This window comes from Caretta caretta, chromosome 6, assembly GCF_965140235.1.
Source record: "Caretta caretta isolate rCarCar2 chromosome 6, rCarCar1.hap1, whole genome shotgun sequence".
In the NCBI taxonomy this organism is placed as follows: Eukaryota; Metazoa; Chordata; order Testudines; family Cheloniidae; genus Caretta; species Caretta caretta.
In genome coordinates this window covers 26,214,264-26,231,852 of record NC_134211.1, presented here as the reverse complement: position 1 = coordinate 26,231,852, position 17,589 = coordinate 26,214,264, and the positions used below count along the sequence as shown (strand labels likewise).

Sequence of the window (17,589 nt, the reverse complement as noted above, 5' to 3'; positions counted from 1 at the left end):
TAAAGCTGGAAATGAGGGGATTTCAAGAAGCTAACATTTAGATGGGTTTCAGAGTAGCAGCCATGTTAGTCTGTATTCGCAAAAAGAAAAGGAGTACTTTTGGCACCTTAGAGACTAACAAATTTATTTGAGCAAAGCTTATGCTCAAATAAATTTGTTAGTCTCTAAGGTGCCACAAGTACTCCTTTTGTTTTAACATTTAGAAGACAGTCAATCTGATTCTTATCCTGAGTTAGAAGAGAGAGGTCGTTGTGTGGTGAAGAACAACTAGTGGTGTTTTTAAGGGAAAACTTGTGCTTACAACTACAAAGGGGCGGGTGTGCTTTCAGGAGTTCCTATTCTCACTGCTTCCAATGAGTTTATTTGTTTTTTTACAATACATCTAAATAGCACCTGGACAACTGGTGTTTGCTAGCCTGAAGGTCATGTCCCATGCCTTTTGGACCATGAAAGCCAAGAGTGGTGTTTTCAAAGCTGCCTAAAGGAACTGGATGCCCAGTTCCCAAAACCACCTAAGGGATTTGAGCATCCAGTTCTTAGAAACTCCCACCCTAAGGGTCAAATCCTGTTTGTCTTCCTTATGCCTCTAGACTAATTTACTGTGAGCAAGAAACTCCAGCACTGAGGGTTGATGAAGATCTCATAATAACAATAATCTATATTAAAGATTATTTTAGTATTAATACTGTTACAATAGCACCTGGAGCCTTCAACCAAAATTGGGGCCCTATGCTGCTAGCTGCTGTACATACACATAATAAAAGTTCCTGACCCAGAGAGCTTACAATTTGCATTACCCCAATCAGATAAAGGGTGGGAGGAAAGATTATTTTTCCCTGTTTTACAAATGAAGGAAATCAAAGACTGATAGAACTAGGAATTGAATCTAGGATTCCTGAGGACTAAGCCAATGATTCAACCACAAGGCTATTCTTCCAGCCCTTTGGAAAGGGTACTATGTTAGTGTGTCAGATACTCCTCTTCTTCCTTTACTGCCCCCCCCAGCAAAAAAAAAACTTCAGTCAGAAGGTGGGGGAACCCCTTTGAAAGGGGAGTTTCCCTGCCATACTCACTGCCCCAAATCAACAGGAGAACAAATTCAAAAGAACGTGTGTCATCCTATGAGAAATTAAAAGAATCCTCAGAGCCAAAGTCTGAAGTCAACTAGACTTGTGCAATGTGGTGCTTTTGGGTGAAAGGTAAAACTCAGCCATTGGCTCTGGGAATCAGGGCCATTTCCAGGTAGTTTTATTCTATTCTGTTCTTTACAGATTCTTATTCCACACTCATCACCATAGTATCTGAGTGCCTTCCAGTAGTGCATTAAGGATTGTGACTATCATCTGTCATCTGTTGTCTCTCCCATCCCAGTCTCAAGGGAAGAAGTGTGTATGCAGTTTTAGTTGGTCAGGATTTTTTTTTTTTAGTTCTTGTGGGAGTATTTTTCCCACTGTCTTGGACTGGCCCCTGAGAAACTGCTGTCTCCTGCACAGACAAATTTACCCTCATTGTGGAAAGTTCTCTTCTGCTAGAGAAACAGAGTTATCAGCCACAGATTTCACCACAGAGGGTTAGGCAATCTTTTAGATATCCTGTGGCCAGGCCAGGAGTGCCTTGGAGATAAGGACCGATACCTTGAAGCAATATTTCTACTACCTGACAGTACTACTACCAAAATAGGCTACCAAAAATGCATTCAGATGTTTGCTATCTATTGATCTTTGAGTCACCCAGCCTTGGGTGAACCATCAAGAACTATGCCAGAAGGAGGAACTGTATATTCTGGTTCTGAAGGAAGTATACTGAGCACAGATGGTTCGGGGTGAGAGAGGAAGTTGGCAGTATTTATTATAACAATAAAAATCTTGCATAGCTTAGTTGGGAGTTGGGTAATGTAATAAAAACTCATGGTATTCCTGACACTTCAGTGAAATGAGTCAAGTATTGGCAGGGCTGTAGACTAACGGTCTTAGATCTCTCTATACGATAACCCTACTGGAAAAGTAAAGCAACTCACTGTCTGTTCTTTTGATAGGTTTAACTGCCATATTGCTTTGGATCATGGCTTAAGCCTCCTTGTACCTACATATATTTCATATAATTTGGAAATGACTGTGGAGTTTCTCGTGTGAAGGAGGGCTTAGTAGGGCATCGTCAATTGACATTAATACTTTGGCAGCTCACTTGGAATATTGCTTTCAGTCCTTCTCCTGAAGAAAAAGAAAAAGAAAAAGATTGGACACTGAACACTTTTTATCTTTTCTTTGTCTTCTTAGTATCACTAATATGGAACTGAAGTATTGTTTTGAATGGAACCCACCTCAACACATGCAGACTAGTAGACTGCTTTGTGGACAATTAGCTGCCATTGTGTATCTGTTTGTAATACAGGTATGCAGTTCAGAAGCCTCGTTTAATTCCCTAACACACTGGGAAGCCTGCAGAGAGTTTGGAACTTTGGCATTGAGCATCCCTAAAGCTTTCTCTACCACTTGAATTAAGGTGGGCAGCTTCCTTGGTTCACACCAGCTGCTGTTCTCCCAGCTTTGGCTGCTGATGAAAACTTGGAAGATTTTCTTCTTTTTCATGAGCGAGATCTCCCAAGCTGTTTGGCAAGATGATGAGACTCGAGCGAACGCATTTGGTTCTCACTATTAAAAATCTGCCCACTCTTGCACAATGCCAAAGCAAGAGCAGGCATATATTACAATAGCATATCTAAAAATACCATACTCGGGCTTGCTCTGCTCATAGCTGCAAAAGTACACCACTTGCAACAAAGTGATTCAAAAAGCAATGCTGTGTTCCTTGCCTTTATCCCTGCAGCTGCCACCTAGCTATAGAATTCCAACCAAGCTTCCACCTTCGTATTAATTCATGTATTTCTTCTGTTTAACACAAGAGTAAATAATCCAAGAGCCAGCCTGGCCCTCTGTATAATCAACCTACCTTCACCACTCTGCACAGTCAATTGTTGCTCCTCAACGGCAGTCCCACTGGACCACTAGCAGAGCCAGTTCAATGGCTTGACAGCATCTCTGGTATCTCTAACATCATTTTCTCAGACTCAGAGGAAGGTTTCCTTGGCAGAAGAGTTCATAGCAGGCATGTCTTTAGAGCATAATTCTTTGTAATACACACTATGTTGCATTTTTTTTAAAACAGTATGTTTTGTGGAAAATGCTCTCTATTTTAAAGAACTGCCTGTTTGGTTTAGAATTAGAAACCCAAACAAATACTCCCTCAGACGATATCTGTCTGTCTATAGCAACAGACAGTGTATAAACCTCCATGGACAGGATAGAACATCGGTCTTCTCTTAAACAGCCCTTGTTCATTACTAAACACATAGGGACAGATCCTAAGTTGATGTAAATAGGCGTAGTTCCATTCAGGTCAGTGCCTGGTGCCACAGATACCTGGTGGGGTTTTTTCCAGCAATGACTACTTAAAAGGGATGCTATCATGGTTTTTAGCTTTCACCAATGACCTTCCTTCAAGCATGGTCCCATTATTGAATTACTTTCCATTATAATCTGTATAATACCTATCTATAATGGGTTATTTTTGAAGGTGGTATTTTTTTTTTAGAGAAAAGCATTGTGGATCTGAAAATATATTAAAGCCATAGGCTTTGTTTAATAGTAAACAAACTAAGGAGTGTCTGGCTTTGATTACTCACTGCCGGGTGCACCAGAGATCTAGCATTTGGTCTGTTGTGGTGCTGACATCATTTTAAAATATTCTACACAGCTTTTGTCTGTCTAAAAAAGCATATAGCTTGATGAAAAACAAGGGTGTTAGGAGAGAGAAGACTGTTTGCTTTTATGGGAGTTCCTGGCTTTCTGTTTTAATAACAATAGTTCAGCCTCTTATAGATTGATCAGTAAATGGTTTGATCTTTAAGCATTATGCTTCAGAAGCAGAACACTGTAACATGAATGCCTGTTCCATTCATCAGGTCAAATATGGGCTGGATTGAAAACCCTGACCACAGAACAAACTATTAATGTAGTCTGTTAAATACCCACCTTTTAAAAACTCTAAAATGTACATAAATATCAGTATCATGTTAGGAGGCATCTAAATAACTGACACACACTTTGTTGGCTTCAAAGACATAAGGTCTTGGATATTGAAGGGTAAACCTCAAAAGGGTTTGGGTAAGTACCTCAAAGTCTGGATACTTAGGTGATTATCTGGAGTCTGCCAAATATGGATTAAAAAACCCTTAGCAAAATAGGCTTTTTTGCAGTATTTCACCCGTTGAGGTTCTGTTTCTTGTCAGAATCCAGAAGCCCAGAATTGCACAAAAACGTAAAGTAATTAACCAAACATTTCAGAACCATACAATAGGTCTGAGTCTAAAATTGGGCAAGGGATTCCACAAAAGTACAGGATCTGCCTATGCAGAACAGCTAAAAGGTAAAGGGTTTTGGACTTTCACTGATCTCTACCACAGTCTGTCCACTAGATTTGAGTCCATGGCCGGATTTATATTTTGTTTATATTTTTTTCAAGGAATTTGATGTTGAATTAGCCACCAGAGGGAGCCTATCCAGTTGTTGGAGTCCAATGGCAACAGATTGAAGTTGACAGAGTAAGCACTGTCGCGTTCAAATGTCATTCAGTGGTTCATATTGGCTTTTACGTAAATGGAAGCTCAAATGAAGGTCAGACGTTGCCTTAGTTTTACTTTTTTATTAAAGGAAACAAAAATGCTTTTGCCCACTTTTTTTCTTGTCATGGAAAATAGACATGCATCTAAGACCTATGGGTACAATTTTCAAAAATCCTTCAGCATACTAGGAGCCTAATTGCCATTTTTCAAAAGTGATTTAAACAGTAAGGCACCTAAGTCCCATTGATTTTCGATGAGGTTTAGGCTTCTAAGAACCTGCATCAGTTTTGAAAATGGAATTTAGCCTCCTAAGTCACTGAAGCACTTTTGAACGAAGAAAATAAAGCTACAGTAATTCAAGGTCTCACATTGTGGTATTAGCCTAGATTCTCCATGGAGTTTGCTTTTGCTTTCTAGTATTTAATGTATGTTTCACCACCTGATGATTTATCTGTATAAAGGCTATGGGTAAACTTTGTTTGTAGTCTGTCTTTAGTAGAAAAATGAGCCTGATTCTCCACTTCCAAGTAATTTACACCTGTGTAGAGTGAGCAAAAAGTGAGTGTAAAACATTGCTTTTCAGATTTGGTATCATTTTTACATCCATTTTATGTGGAGGTAATAATTAGGCCAGGTGCAAGGCAGTGGAGAGTCAGGCCACAGGAATTCATTCTCAGTATAAATAATAGAATCACAGAAATGTAGGGCTGGAAGGGGCTGCGAGAGGACAACTAGTCCAGCCCCCTGCCCTGAGGCAGGACTAGAGTATGTATTAAATGACATTTAGTACATCGTTTGGGCATTTCACTATAATGAAGCACATGTTTCAGAAAGCAATATTTCCTGACGAAGGCTCCAATACAGGAAAACATGCCTATTGAGGAAAGCACTTAAGGACATGCCTAACTTTAGACACATGCTAAGCCCCATTGATGTCAATGGGATTTAAGCACATATGCTTAAATGCTTTCTTTTAAGAAGCAATTAATTTACGCAGATTCTTAAATTCTCTTCTGAATTGGAGCCTAAAGGTCCGATCCTGCAAACATTCTAAAGGACTTAGTTTTTACAACCACACTCACAGTAGTGAGCACTAAGCCTGTTAGAAAGTGTTTGTGGGATCAGGCCGTAAGTAAGCCAGAGACATCCAGAGATAAGTGATTTATTAGCTTTAACAAGGTGTTTAGACAAGTTGGTGAAACTACTTTGTCCACTCTCTTGAATCCATCCCCATCATTGTCTAATACACCTTCTGGGCTCTGACCCTTATCTGTTGCCTTCTGATAACTCTTGTTATTTTCACACTAGTTCTCCTTACACTCCTACATGGCTGCAGGGCTCCTTGTTTCTCAGAACTGCAAGATATACTGGCTGTAATTGCCTCATTTTTCATGAAGTCTCTTAGGTATCTATCTTTGCATCACCAAACCTGCACCTCTCTAGTCTGATACTTTTCCACTAATAGCGCAATATACCTGTCATTATCATTACTTCTTTATCCTGTTACTACAGTATTTCTCTGTGTATGTGCTGTGGAGTACCTTTGAAGGCTAGTAGGATATGGCACTTTTGACAGATTGGCTATGTAATGAAATGGAAATGTGTCGCATGCATTAATACATAATGGGGAGAATGTCAGTGTTATGAAATAGTTCATGGCAACATAAATTAGCACAGAACTGAATGATTGTGCTCGTTAAGAATTGCAGTTGTGGAGCTGTGCTACTGTTGTTGTATCAGATGTGGTTATAGGATGGGCACTGTTTTTAATGTTATTATTAGCTGACAATTGAGATCACTCTGATTTAGAAAGTTTCCTTTTTCAACATAGGCTAAATTGTTAACAGACAGCTTTACCGGTACATTGCAAAGCCTAGTCAAAGATGCTCTCTGTGCCAAGCAGCAAGTATGGTTCACTGTTGTGCACATCCTGCTTCCTAAGGCCATATTAATTGATAAGTGAAGAAAAGGTAATATTTGGAAGAAATTAATTTTTAGAAGCATGTAGGGTCCTGAGCATCCAGGTTTAGCATAATAATGAAAGGATGACATATTGCCAGGCTGCCTGCTCTCACCAGTGTTATTTCTTCAGAAATGAAGCAGCAAGGTTTTCCATATGTAGCATTCAGCTTCTTTTCACTGATCCTTATTTTCATTATTATTTTTATTATACGTCCATGGTGGCATAGCACGGTGCAATGAATAGTAATCTCAGTGGCTGGAAATGTATTATAATACTTCTTGGTCCTGATTCTGAACTCATTGTCCCTGGTGCAAAATCAGGAGTAACTCCAGTGAAGCTAATGGAGGTAGACTGTTGTAAAACTGATGTGAGAGGAGAATCAGGCCCCTAATAATTAATGATTTCCATCCAGAGGAACTGGACTGCGAGGGTGAAATTCTGGCTCCACTGAAGTCAATGCCAAAACTCCCATTGACTTCAGTGGAGTCAGTATTGCACCCCAAGTTGTCTGTGCAAAGCTATATATCAAATCCAAAGTGGTATCATATATAATAATAAACTGCAGAGTCATCTGATTGATTAGATATGGAACTCATGGTGATGATTATCAGCGTGAGACTAGAATGGCTGCGTTATTCACAAGTAGCAAAGTCACCAGGTGTGTTATGCAGGTTGTCCCAAACGATTGCCAATAAAGGCCCATATGTTTTTGAAAAATGAAAGCTTAGTTTCTGAAACACAGTTCTGCAGAAAGGCGTGAAACCTGAGACAACTTTTTGGTGGAATGGTAGGGTACACGGGACCCTGGTTATAAAGTGTAAGTGTCCTTACAAGAAGCAATTTTAAAAATAGCCCAATGAAGTTTGGTTGTTTTTGTTTTTTTTTAATCCAACATTGGGCTGAGAATAGTACAAGAAGGTCCAGCTAACCTTTGAGCGGCTGGTTCCTTTGTCATTATAAATTGTGGAGTCCTGAATGTGTGCAGTTAATGGAGAGTTTGGAAGCAGCAGTAAGACGTGGCAAGGGTTACAGCGCAAAGCAGCTATGCCCAAGTCTACTTCGTTCTCAATCAATAGAAAAGCAGGGTTGAATTTAGGTTCTTTTTGTTTGTGTGCGTGTGGTGCTGTGGTCATCAAAAAAATTCAAAGCCTGAGTCACTTTTGCCTTTGTGTTATTTCAAAAGGCATTTAGAAGAGTCACTTATTTTAAAAGCTAAAAATACACCATTGAGACTGTACTAACTGAAGACTTGCGGTTCAAGGGCCCACTCCTGCAAACCCTTATTGGTGTACGCAGTCTTTATTGATGCAAGTAGTCCTATTGACTACTGTGAGACTACACGTATGAGGAAAGACTGCGCAGGACTGGGCCTGAAACTGCTGATGTTACTGAACTGGGTGTGGGCTCAAGAATCAGCAAATTTGAACCATTGTATGGTGGTGTCTATTCTCTTTTTTCTTACGGTGGTCAATGTGCCTTTGAAAGTATGTTCACTGGCATTCAGTCTAGAAGTACAAGAAAAGGAACCGTACTGGGGTGCATAAATCAAAGTTTGAAACTGTTCTTTTCTTGTCTTAAATTTCTAAAAGGCCTACTGGCCTGCAGTCAAGTCAGCCTCCTTGAAGATGCGTTTCCACATAGTGTGCTGATTGAGTAGTTTATAAGCAAAAAATGCACAGTGCTTCTGTATGTTTTACTAAATCAGTATTTTATATTAGTAAACATTAGTCATTTTCACTTTTATTTTTTGGGGTGGGGGCTTGATTCAATTAAATCAATGAAAAGATTACTTTGAAGAACTTTGGATCAGGCCCTTGATCAAGTTGTTTCTTAATTTTTGGAATGGCAAACAATATAACAAAACATATAAAGAAAAGCATCGGATGTAAACATGCATATGGCAGGGGAATGCAGAAATCCCTTGTAGAATAAAAGAAGCTGGTACAATGGTACTCTACCAAAACAGTCCCTAATCAAACTAAGAAATAAAATTATTAGTAATAATAATATTCTGTATATAGACATTGACTTTCAACAAGAGTCTCCAAGATTAGTGTTAAGATTTAATCTGTATGGACTGGATCCAAGCAAACCACCACTGACTGACTCAAAGTCAGAAGTCTAATCTAATGTTATAAACCAGGGAGACTGCACCCATGTACAGACTAATCAGAAGTTGGTTTCAGTTTTGGTTTAACCCTGTACCATTTTGGTGGGAAAGGAAGCACATCTAACTAACAATGGCTGTATTTCTCCATAAACCTAACACTGGAGGATTTCTTCTCATTTTATCATGTCTGAGACAGCTGAGGCGGGTGTCATCATTTGCTAATGAGGCTCCCCTGGTTCTCCTTTTCAGATTAGAAAGCATTGTATCACCTCTAGCCAGGGCCAGATGTGTCACAAAGACAGGACTCGTGGTTGCCTAGGTCAGCAGAACATTCCCAAACTGTTTGTAAGAGTGACTGCAGGCTGCTAGGGGCTGACATATATTAATCTGATTAAGGGCGGGCAGGGGACTCCTAGAGATGCCTCTGTGTTCAGCCAACCAAAAATTCATCACCTTTTCACACGAACTCCTGACTAAGGAACTGCTTGTTTTTGGTTATGCTGAAGGAAGAACAACAAACCCCAAATATCCTCAATAACTACTTGGAAACTGATTTTCCTAGAGGTCAAGCACCCATAGCACCCACTGGTTAAAGTGGAGCTGTGGGAGCTCAGAACTTAAGAAAATCATCTTGCGTGACACTTGTGCCTGGAAACCCATGTGGATTCTCTTGCACCCAGCAGGGCTAAAGAAAGTCAGCAGGGATTCCCCAGCAATGATTCCTCTGGATTCCTGGGACCACTGCTGAGGAGCAAAACCAGATGCCTCTCTGCCTCCTGTCCCACTGCTCCACTTGGTGACTTACAGCCATCAGGGAGTGGCAGGTGGGCATCAGGAAAGAGCGGGCAGGACAGAAGGTGAGTAGAAAAAACCTGCTTCAACCCCATAATCTCCCAGGTACCCAACCCAGAAAGGTGCCCCAGAATCCTCTAGCCATCTTGCCACACATGCACGCAGCTTCTCAAGCACCCCCTGCGTGCACACACACACACACCCACACACCCACACACACACACACTCTGTTTCCCCAGGAGCCACCAGGCATCCCATCTTCCTAACAGCAAAGCATCCCACTACTCATGCAGCTGACTCTGGAATTTCCCATCAAGATCTTGAGTTTCCCCAAGCATCTCCTCCAGCTGCTTTTCTCACCTTCCTGAGAAATGGGGTTCCTGTGTGTGTGAGGATGGGGCTGTCCCAGCTGTTACTTCCGGGGAATAACAAGGATGGGGTCCTGCCTCCTGAGCCCATTTGCTCCTCAGGGCTTGAGGTGGGAAGGGAAGGTGGTGGGTGGGCCCCTTTGTCTCAGCTCTGTCACTGTTTGTGGAGGAGATTGGGAACTGTCATTCATCCATGAGAACTTTCATACCTGCCCAGGAGCTTTGTGCAACCCTTACTCCTGTGAGCACTGGCATAACTATCGTGTGGGTGTAAGCACCACTTGTGAGAACATGAGTATCATGACTGAGCCCTAGAAATTAAAGCTAGTACAAACGGTTTTATGATGTCTACATGGAACCTGAGTGACGGGGCTGCTTGCTGGCGGTGAGTCCTGTGCCATCGAGGGAATGACTTTCACACAGATTTGTGTGAATAGAATACAGAATACAGGGTACAAAGTCATTTGAGAAGAGGCTTAGTTAATATTTGAAAAATAGAGCAGATTAATAATAGTAATTAAGTGGGCAAAATACTGCTGATTTGCTACAGATCTTACTCAGGGAAAACTCCCATTGAAATTGCATGGCTGTTCAAAAGTGGCAATTTATTATTATTATTATTATTATTATTATTATTTACCTTACAGTAGCACCTACAGGTCCCATCCAAGATTTGGTCCCTATCATGCTAGGTATTGTATATGCACATAATGAGAGACAATCCTTGCCTTGAAGAGCTTACAGACTCAATAGGCAAGATGGACAAAGGTTGGGAGAAAAGTATTGTTATCCCCGTATTCCTGGGGAACTGAGGCAGAGAGAAACGAAGTGTCAAAGGCTACACAGGAATTCTATGGCACACCCAAGAATTAAACCAAGGCTCCTTGTCTAGTATGTTAATAACAAGATCTCTGGCCTCTTATGTTGTTGGGGGTGCCACAGTCACTCTGCTTTGCCTTACAGTTCTCGTGCTCTATAGGCTCCAAGGGAAATGACTCCAGTTGCCAAATTGTGAGAAGAATTTCATGTTTTTTTGTTCTCCTTGCTGTACCTACCACAGCTGGCTGCTGTAGCACACTGGTTGGATTGTTTCAACAACTCTGCAGTTACCTGAGAGGTATTTTTGTGACTTAGTTATGGTCTGGCCATGCTTCTGTACCTTCCAGAAAGGTTTCAGAGAGTGGTGGGGCCAATGTCCCTGAACTGAAAATTCCCACCTGTCTCTCGTGTGCCTGTCAAGGATAGAGTGGAGAAAGCCAAATTGAAACAAACAAACCCACTTCTGCATCTATCTCATCTTATTATCTAAGGGCCAGATCTCCAGATGGAATAAATTGGTGGAGCTGCACCAGCTGAGGATCTGGCCTTACATTTCTCCTTTGTGCTATCAAAACACTTCAACTGTCTACATCAAGGTGAGGTTTCTGGGTAGAACTATACAGGATAGTACAGGATGGGATTTTCTTGGCCGTTATTCAGAAAACGGCTGCATGTATTTTTAGTTGAACTGTAAAATCCTGCATTGATTTAAGAATTGTTTTGAGCTGCGGGGCCCCAATCCTGCAACTCGGAGCATGTGGGGTATAGTGCTATACCAGCACGGAGCCTCATTAAAGCCAGTGGGGTTCTGCTCGGGCACAGCCATCCACGCGCACATTATCCACTGCAGGATCAAGGCCTAATTCTTCATGGATAAGCAAGGCCGGATTTCCAGTCAAGCAAAGTAGGCACGTGCCTAGGGGCGCTGGTGTTCTGGGGGTGCCTTACCTCTCTAAAAGTGTGTGCAACATGAAGGTCATCTACAGGCAGGGCTGAAGATGCTGTGCCTAGGGGCGTGTAAGGTGTAAATCCAGCCCTGTGGATAAGCCCTTTCCTTTCACATGTCAGTAGGCCCATATTTCCATGCTCTGACATCACTACATTCCTCACTCCATCTTTATAAGATTCATAAACTCACACGCAGCAACTCGGGTTTGGGACTGGGAGACGATGGCCCTGATCCTGTAAACACTTGCGCATTTCCTTAACATTAAACAGGTGAGCACTGGTAGATTTCAGTGGCCTTGATGGTCACCTGATGCAGTTCTTGCTGCTGTATGGGTTGTTGTTGCCCTAGAATGGCATAATGGCTGACCCTCTGCACATCAACAGACGGCTTGTACAAGCTGAGGATGTAGTGAGTGTGTGATGGAGAAGGCAACTAGTCTAAGGAGTGATATTGCAATGAGTAGCACCTTAACCTTTTTTCTCCCTTCATCTTTGGTGCAACTTAGGTCAGCAGAAGGCAAAAGAGTAGACCCAGTCTCCTCTCCTGGAGAAACAGGTCGGGGGGGGGGGTCTGCCCCAGGAAGAGTTTTGGCTTTCTAGGGACCCAGCAGCAAGGGCTGAAGCAACCCGAGGGCTGAGTGAAAAGATGAGAGCCCACCAGAGGTGCTGGCTGGTGGTAGTATACTTTGACTCCCAATCCAGACATCCCTTCATGTGCAGTACTCCTATCTGTAGGGTCCATCATGGTAGAGAAGTGACAGAAATCTGTTGGAATGAATATAAAAGGGAATTCTCTGTGGAGGCTGCTGGACACAGACCGGACCCTGTAGTGCTCTCTGGCTTTCTAGTTCCAAGACTAAATAGAGCCTCTGTTGCCTAATGTCATCACATAGGGTCCACAGGGGTTTCCTGACACTCCAGGGGAGCGTGTCCACTGCGCGGAAACTTCTCTATTCCTTCCCATGTGAAAGTAGCTGATGCCCCAAGGGGTGCTAGCAGGGGCTGCAGTTGTGAGAAATCCTCATTGTGCTTTGGGCACCTCATCATAAAGCTGTCCATGATAGAGCGCCCCCTCTGGGAACCACACAGGGAACACACACATGTGAGTCCAGTTATCCCCCACCCTAGCAGGTGTTGTAGAGGGCTGGTGCTCCATCCTCCAGCTGAGGCCTCTGGAGTCTCGTCCCTTCTTGGGGTCCCCTGCAAAACCACAGAACAGCCCGCAGTAAGTAAACGGGGTGAAACAGAAGAAAGGAAAAGAAAAAACCTGCAGGAAAAACCCTGGGAATATCACTGTCCACTTCAGAGGCCACTGAGGTTCCAGTATAAGTATCAGTCCCCTTTCCCCCTCTGCTCAGGGGTCCTGCACCATGTATCTGCGAGGAGGGGCTCTGCAGTATGTCACTCTTCTCTTCAGGGCTGGAGAGGCTCAACAGCCTGTTCCCTTCCTCGGGTTGCCCAAGTCTGAGAGGAGTTCCCTCTCTTTTAACTCCTCCTCCAGTCCTGCCATGATTTGCAGGTGTGGAGGGGCAGGGCCGTTCCAGCCCAAAGCAGCTCCTTAACCCCGTCCATGCTTGTGAGGGGTTTATATACGGTTATATACACAGGCCAGGCCACAATCTGGCTGCAAATTAAGTCCTGTCTAGCTCTTGATTGTGTTGCGTCTGTGGTTGCCAGCCGCACAATGTGAGTCTAACTACTTCAAGTATGGATGGGGATTGTGCTTTTTTATTTTCTGAACCTTGGACAACGGCATAATTTATTAATAACCAAGTGCAAGCATGGCAATAATCTGCAAATGTCTGAGGGTATGTCTGCAGTGCTGGCAGAGGTGTGAGTGCCATGCAGAAGCACAGGTGGCCACACGGAATGTACAAGCCCACCCGGGACTCTGGATACGGACTCAAGCATCTAGCCTGGGCAGTCTCCGGCACCAGCACAGCTTCACTGCTGCTGTTGTTTCAGCGAGCTAGATCAAAGCTAGCTTGGATATGTCTACAGGTGCTGCACTCACCCCTCTGATTGCAGTGTAGACAGACCCCGAGTCTTCACATGCCCTCTTCTGTACTCTGTTGTTGAGGGAATAGGTACAGGCTCGGCACCCCTAGATGAAGGATCGTGCATGTTTGTAATAGTTTCCTGTCAAGGAGCAGTCATTAGACTCTAGTGTTCTTTCGGGCAGCTTTCCATGTGAATATAGCCTCCCACATGGATTTCAGCAGCATCCCCAGGCAAGAGTCTCTGAGATTGCTGAAATTTCTGATTTGATGAAAGATCTTCTTGTCTCAACAGGTACTATGGTTTCATCAAACCATGTACTGACAAGCATATGGGATGTTTATATGCTCACTTTATTTCTTGTTTGCACAGTGCTTTGAAAATGTAAAATATAGCAATGCTATCTGCTTATTATTATTATTACTACAGTTATTATTATCTTACTCTCCAGTAGTTTTGAACAGCGGTTATTCATGAGAAATCTGTGCAACAAGTGGGAGTTTTTTAAACCTTCTCTGGTCAGGTTGTGTGCAATCACGTGATGCCAGATGTCTCAATGTAACCCTGATATGATGCAAAAGCAAATAGGCTGGTGCATGACAACTGGAGAAGCCAAGCAGGTAGTTACAGAAGAGCCAGGACTACAAATACAACATCCTCTCACCATACAAAGAATATTAAACAAAAATAATAATTGATAATAATAAGGCCTTTTGGCTGATTGCAGATGTGGTCGTGTAATTGTGGGGGCAGTTGCTAGAATCCTCCATGGAGATGCAGGATTATTTTTGCTGACTTACTCTGATATTGGTTCAGGTAAGTTCTCTTAGTTCCAACATTCAAGCCTCTCTCTGAGATAGAGGGAACATGTTCGACAGGGAAAAACCTTAGGAACAGCCACATTCAAACAAAAGCTTACATTTACATTTTATGCTTGTCACTTAAGTTAGTGATAAAGGGAAACCCGGGGCAGGGGGAAATTTGGACCACTTCCAGTGTCTGATGCGTTAAGAGCAGGTAAACACACTTGCTTTCTGAAGGGATCTGTGTATGTATTGCTAAGGGAGATAGTGAATAATATCTGTTTTACTATTTTTGAAGATATAGAATCATAGAATCATAGAATATAAGGGTTGGAAGGGACCCCAGAAGGTCATCTAGTCCAACCCCCTGCTCGAAGCAGGACCAATTCCCAGTTAAATCATCCCAGCCAGGGCTTTGTCAAGCCTGACCTTAAAAACCTCTAAGGAAGGAGATTCTACCACCTCCCTAGGTAACGCATTCCAGTGTTTCACCACCCTCTTAGTGAAAAAGTTTTTCCTAATATCCAATCTAAACCTCCCCCACTGCAGCTTGAGACCATTACTCCTCGTTCTGTCATCTGATACCATTGAGAACAGTCTAGAGCCATCCTCTTTGGAACCCCCTTTCAGGTAGTTGAAAGCAGCTATCAAATCCCCCCTCATTCTTCTCTTCTGCAGGCTAAACAATCCCAGCTCCCTCAGCCTCTCCTCATAACTCATGTGTTCCAGACCCCTAATCATTTTTGTTGCCCTTCGCTGGACTCTCTCCAATTTATCCACATCCTTCTTGAAGTGTGGGGCCCAAAACTGGACACAGTACTCCAGATGAGGCCTCACCAATGTCGAATAGAGGGGAACGATCAAGTCCCTCGATCTGCTCGCTATGCCCCTACTTATACATCCCAAAATGCCATTGGCCTTCTTGGCAACAAGGGCACACTGCTGACTCATATCCAGCTTCTCGTCCACTGTCACCCCTAGGTCCTTTTCCGCAGAACTGCTGCCTAGCCATTCGGTCCCTAGTCTGTAGCTGTGCATTGGGTTCTTCCGTCCTAAGTGCAGGACCCTGCACTTATCCTTATTGAACCTCATCAGATTTCTTTATATAATAATAATACATTAGTGGTCCTGTGTTGAAAGCTGTGGCATTGGTGTTTGGTGCTGAGATATGTGCATGTTATGCACTGTAACTGTCTTACCCACTTGATGCTTGGAAAACTGTCCCCTAGAAAATGACTTCCAAGCTGTTTGGCAAATGGAGCTTGCACCTTTTCTCAGTGTAGATCAACTGACAGGTTTCTATCAAACTTGGGTATGGCTGGGACCTTTACAAAATTCACTGAATACTTTTTTTCACTGTTGCAGGGATTTGCCTTGTCCTTATAGATGAATTACAGGAAAGATTTGTAGCCCAGTGGGCTAGTTTGTCTTTATTATATTTACTGCTTTGCATTATATTCTGCTTTGCATTATTTTTAGCAGGAATGCAAGAAACCTACAGGCCTGTATCCTGTAAGACATTAGCTTCAGCAAGTTAGCGTAAGGCTTGAGGCCTGTGACCTTCAAACAAATAAACCACAGATAAACAGCCAAAGAAAACCCCAAATATCGGGGAGCCAAAAATAAAGTGTTTAAGGGGAAGTTTTGACCAAAAGTACATGATACAACCACAAAAGTGTCATGGCAATAAATTAACGTATATAACACGTACATGAGCTACCTAACCACAAGAGGGCCATAGTAACAAATTGACGTACGTGTACATTGGCCAAACTGGACAGTCTCTACATAAAAGAATAAATGGACACAAATCTGACATCAGGAATCATAACATTCAAAAACCGGTAGGAGAACTCATCAACCTCTCTGGCCACTCAGTAAAAAGACTTAAGGGTGGCAATTTTGCAACAGAAAAGCTTCAAAAACAGACTCCAACGAGAAACTGTTGAGCTTGAATTAATATGCAAACTAGATACCATTAACTTGGATTTGAATAGAGACTGGGAGTGGCTGGGTCATTACACATATTGAGTCTATTTTAAGTTTACCCATGTTAAGTATCCTCACACCTTCTTGTCAACTGTCTAAATGGGCCATCTTGATTATCACTACAAAAGTTTTTTTTCTCCTGCTGATAATAGCTCATCTTAATTAATTAGCCTCTTACAGTTTGTATGGCAACTTCCACCTTCTCTGTATGTATATTTATATATCTTCTTACTGTATGTTCCATTCTATGCATCCGATGAAGTGGGCTGTAGCCCACAAAAGCTTATGCTCTAATAAAGTGTTAGTCTCTAAGGTGCCACAAGTCCTCCTGTTCTTTTGGCGGATACAGACTAACACGGCTGCTACTCTGAAACATGTTAATAAGTTGAAATAATGGATATATTAACCTACAGAAGAAAAATACTCCAATATTAATGAGGTAAGAAAATGCAAATAAGGAAAAGGGAAAAATCCCCTACTGAATATGCATCAAACATAGCGTTGTCAGTATAACATATTATAAACGTTGCATCCCAGCCTAGAGGAGCGGGGAGAAGGAGATGTAGTCCTTGGGACGTGCCAGAACGATGGCCACTGGTAATGAGGGAAAAGATAATGTTGATGAAGAAGATGATGGATAGCATTTCAGGTTGTTCTACAAGGGATGGTGTGAGTATATGGATGTGCATATGTACATTCTGTAGTATTTTTATCTACCTTACTGAGTTGGGGTGTTTGTAACTGTGCTAAATGTGTTAATAAACTATTTGTAAATATAAACAAGTTCCTATAATGTAAGAGTTGCAACTGCGCACATCGGGGTTCCCAACTATATAAATAATACTGGGCCTGATGTTGGAACACAAACCTGTCAACCCTCAAAATGATAACTGGGGATTCTTAAGTAATCAATACATATACAATGTATAACTCCGACTACAGATTGATCTACTTTTCTGTCGTTTGTCTGAAGCTTTTGTGAGCCAAGAAACTTTTTTTTTTAAATGATATACTGTAAATGGCAAAAACAGAATCCTGCAAAGAGATGCCGTGTTATTTTTGCTGACTCACTGTAATGTCGATTCAGGGAGATCCTATTAGTTCTAGTGCTCTCTCTGCCATCATGCTGTTCTACAGCTTTTCACTTACCCTGGAAATAGTCATAAGTACATATTCCA

The 17,589-nt window shown here is 42.2% G+C and overlaps 1 protein-coding gene across 5 annotated transcripts in view; it reads left to right on the top strand.

Annotated features, from left to right (window-relative positions):
• The window catches only part of OSBPL5 (oxysterol binding protein like 5), a 220,223-nt gene that overhangs the window by 71,557 nt on the left and 131,077 nt on the right, over window positions 1-17,589 (top strand). Inside the window, exon 2 of one of the 5 annotated variants that reach the window (XM_048854696.2) lies at window positions 9,378-9,551. The exons of 3 other annotated variants lie outside the window; for them this stretch is intronic. The gene's annotated coding sequence lies outside the window, so the exon portion shown is untranslated. Of the gene's footprint in view, window positions 1-9,374; window positions 9,552-17,589 lie in introns of all 5 variants that reach the window. One more of the 5 variants, XM_048854697.2, reaches the window with a different exon arrangement.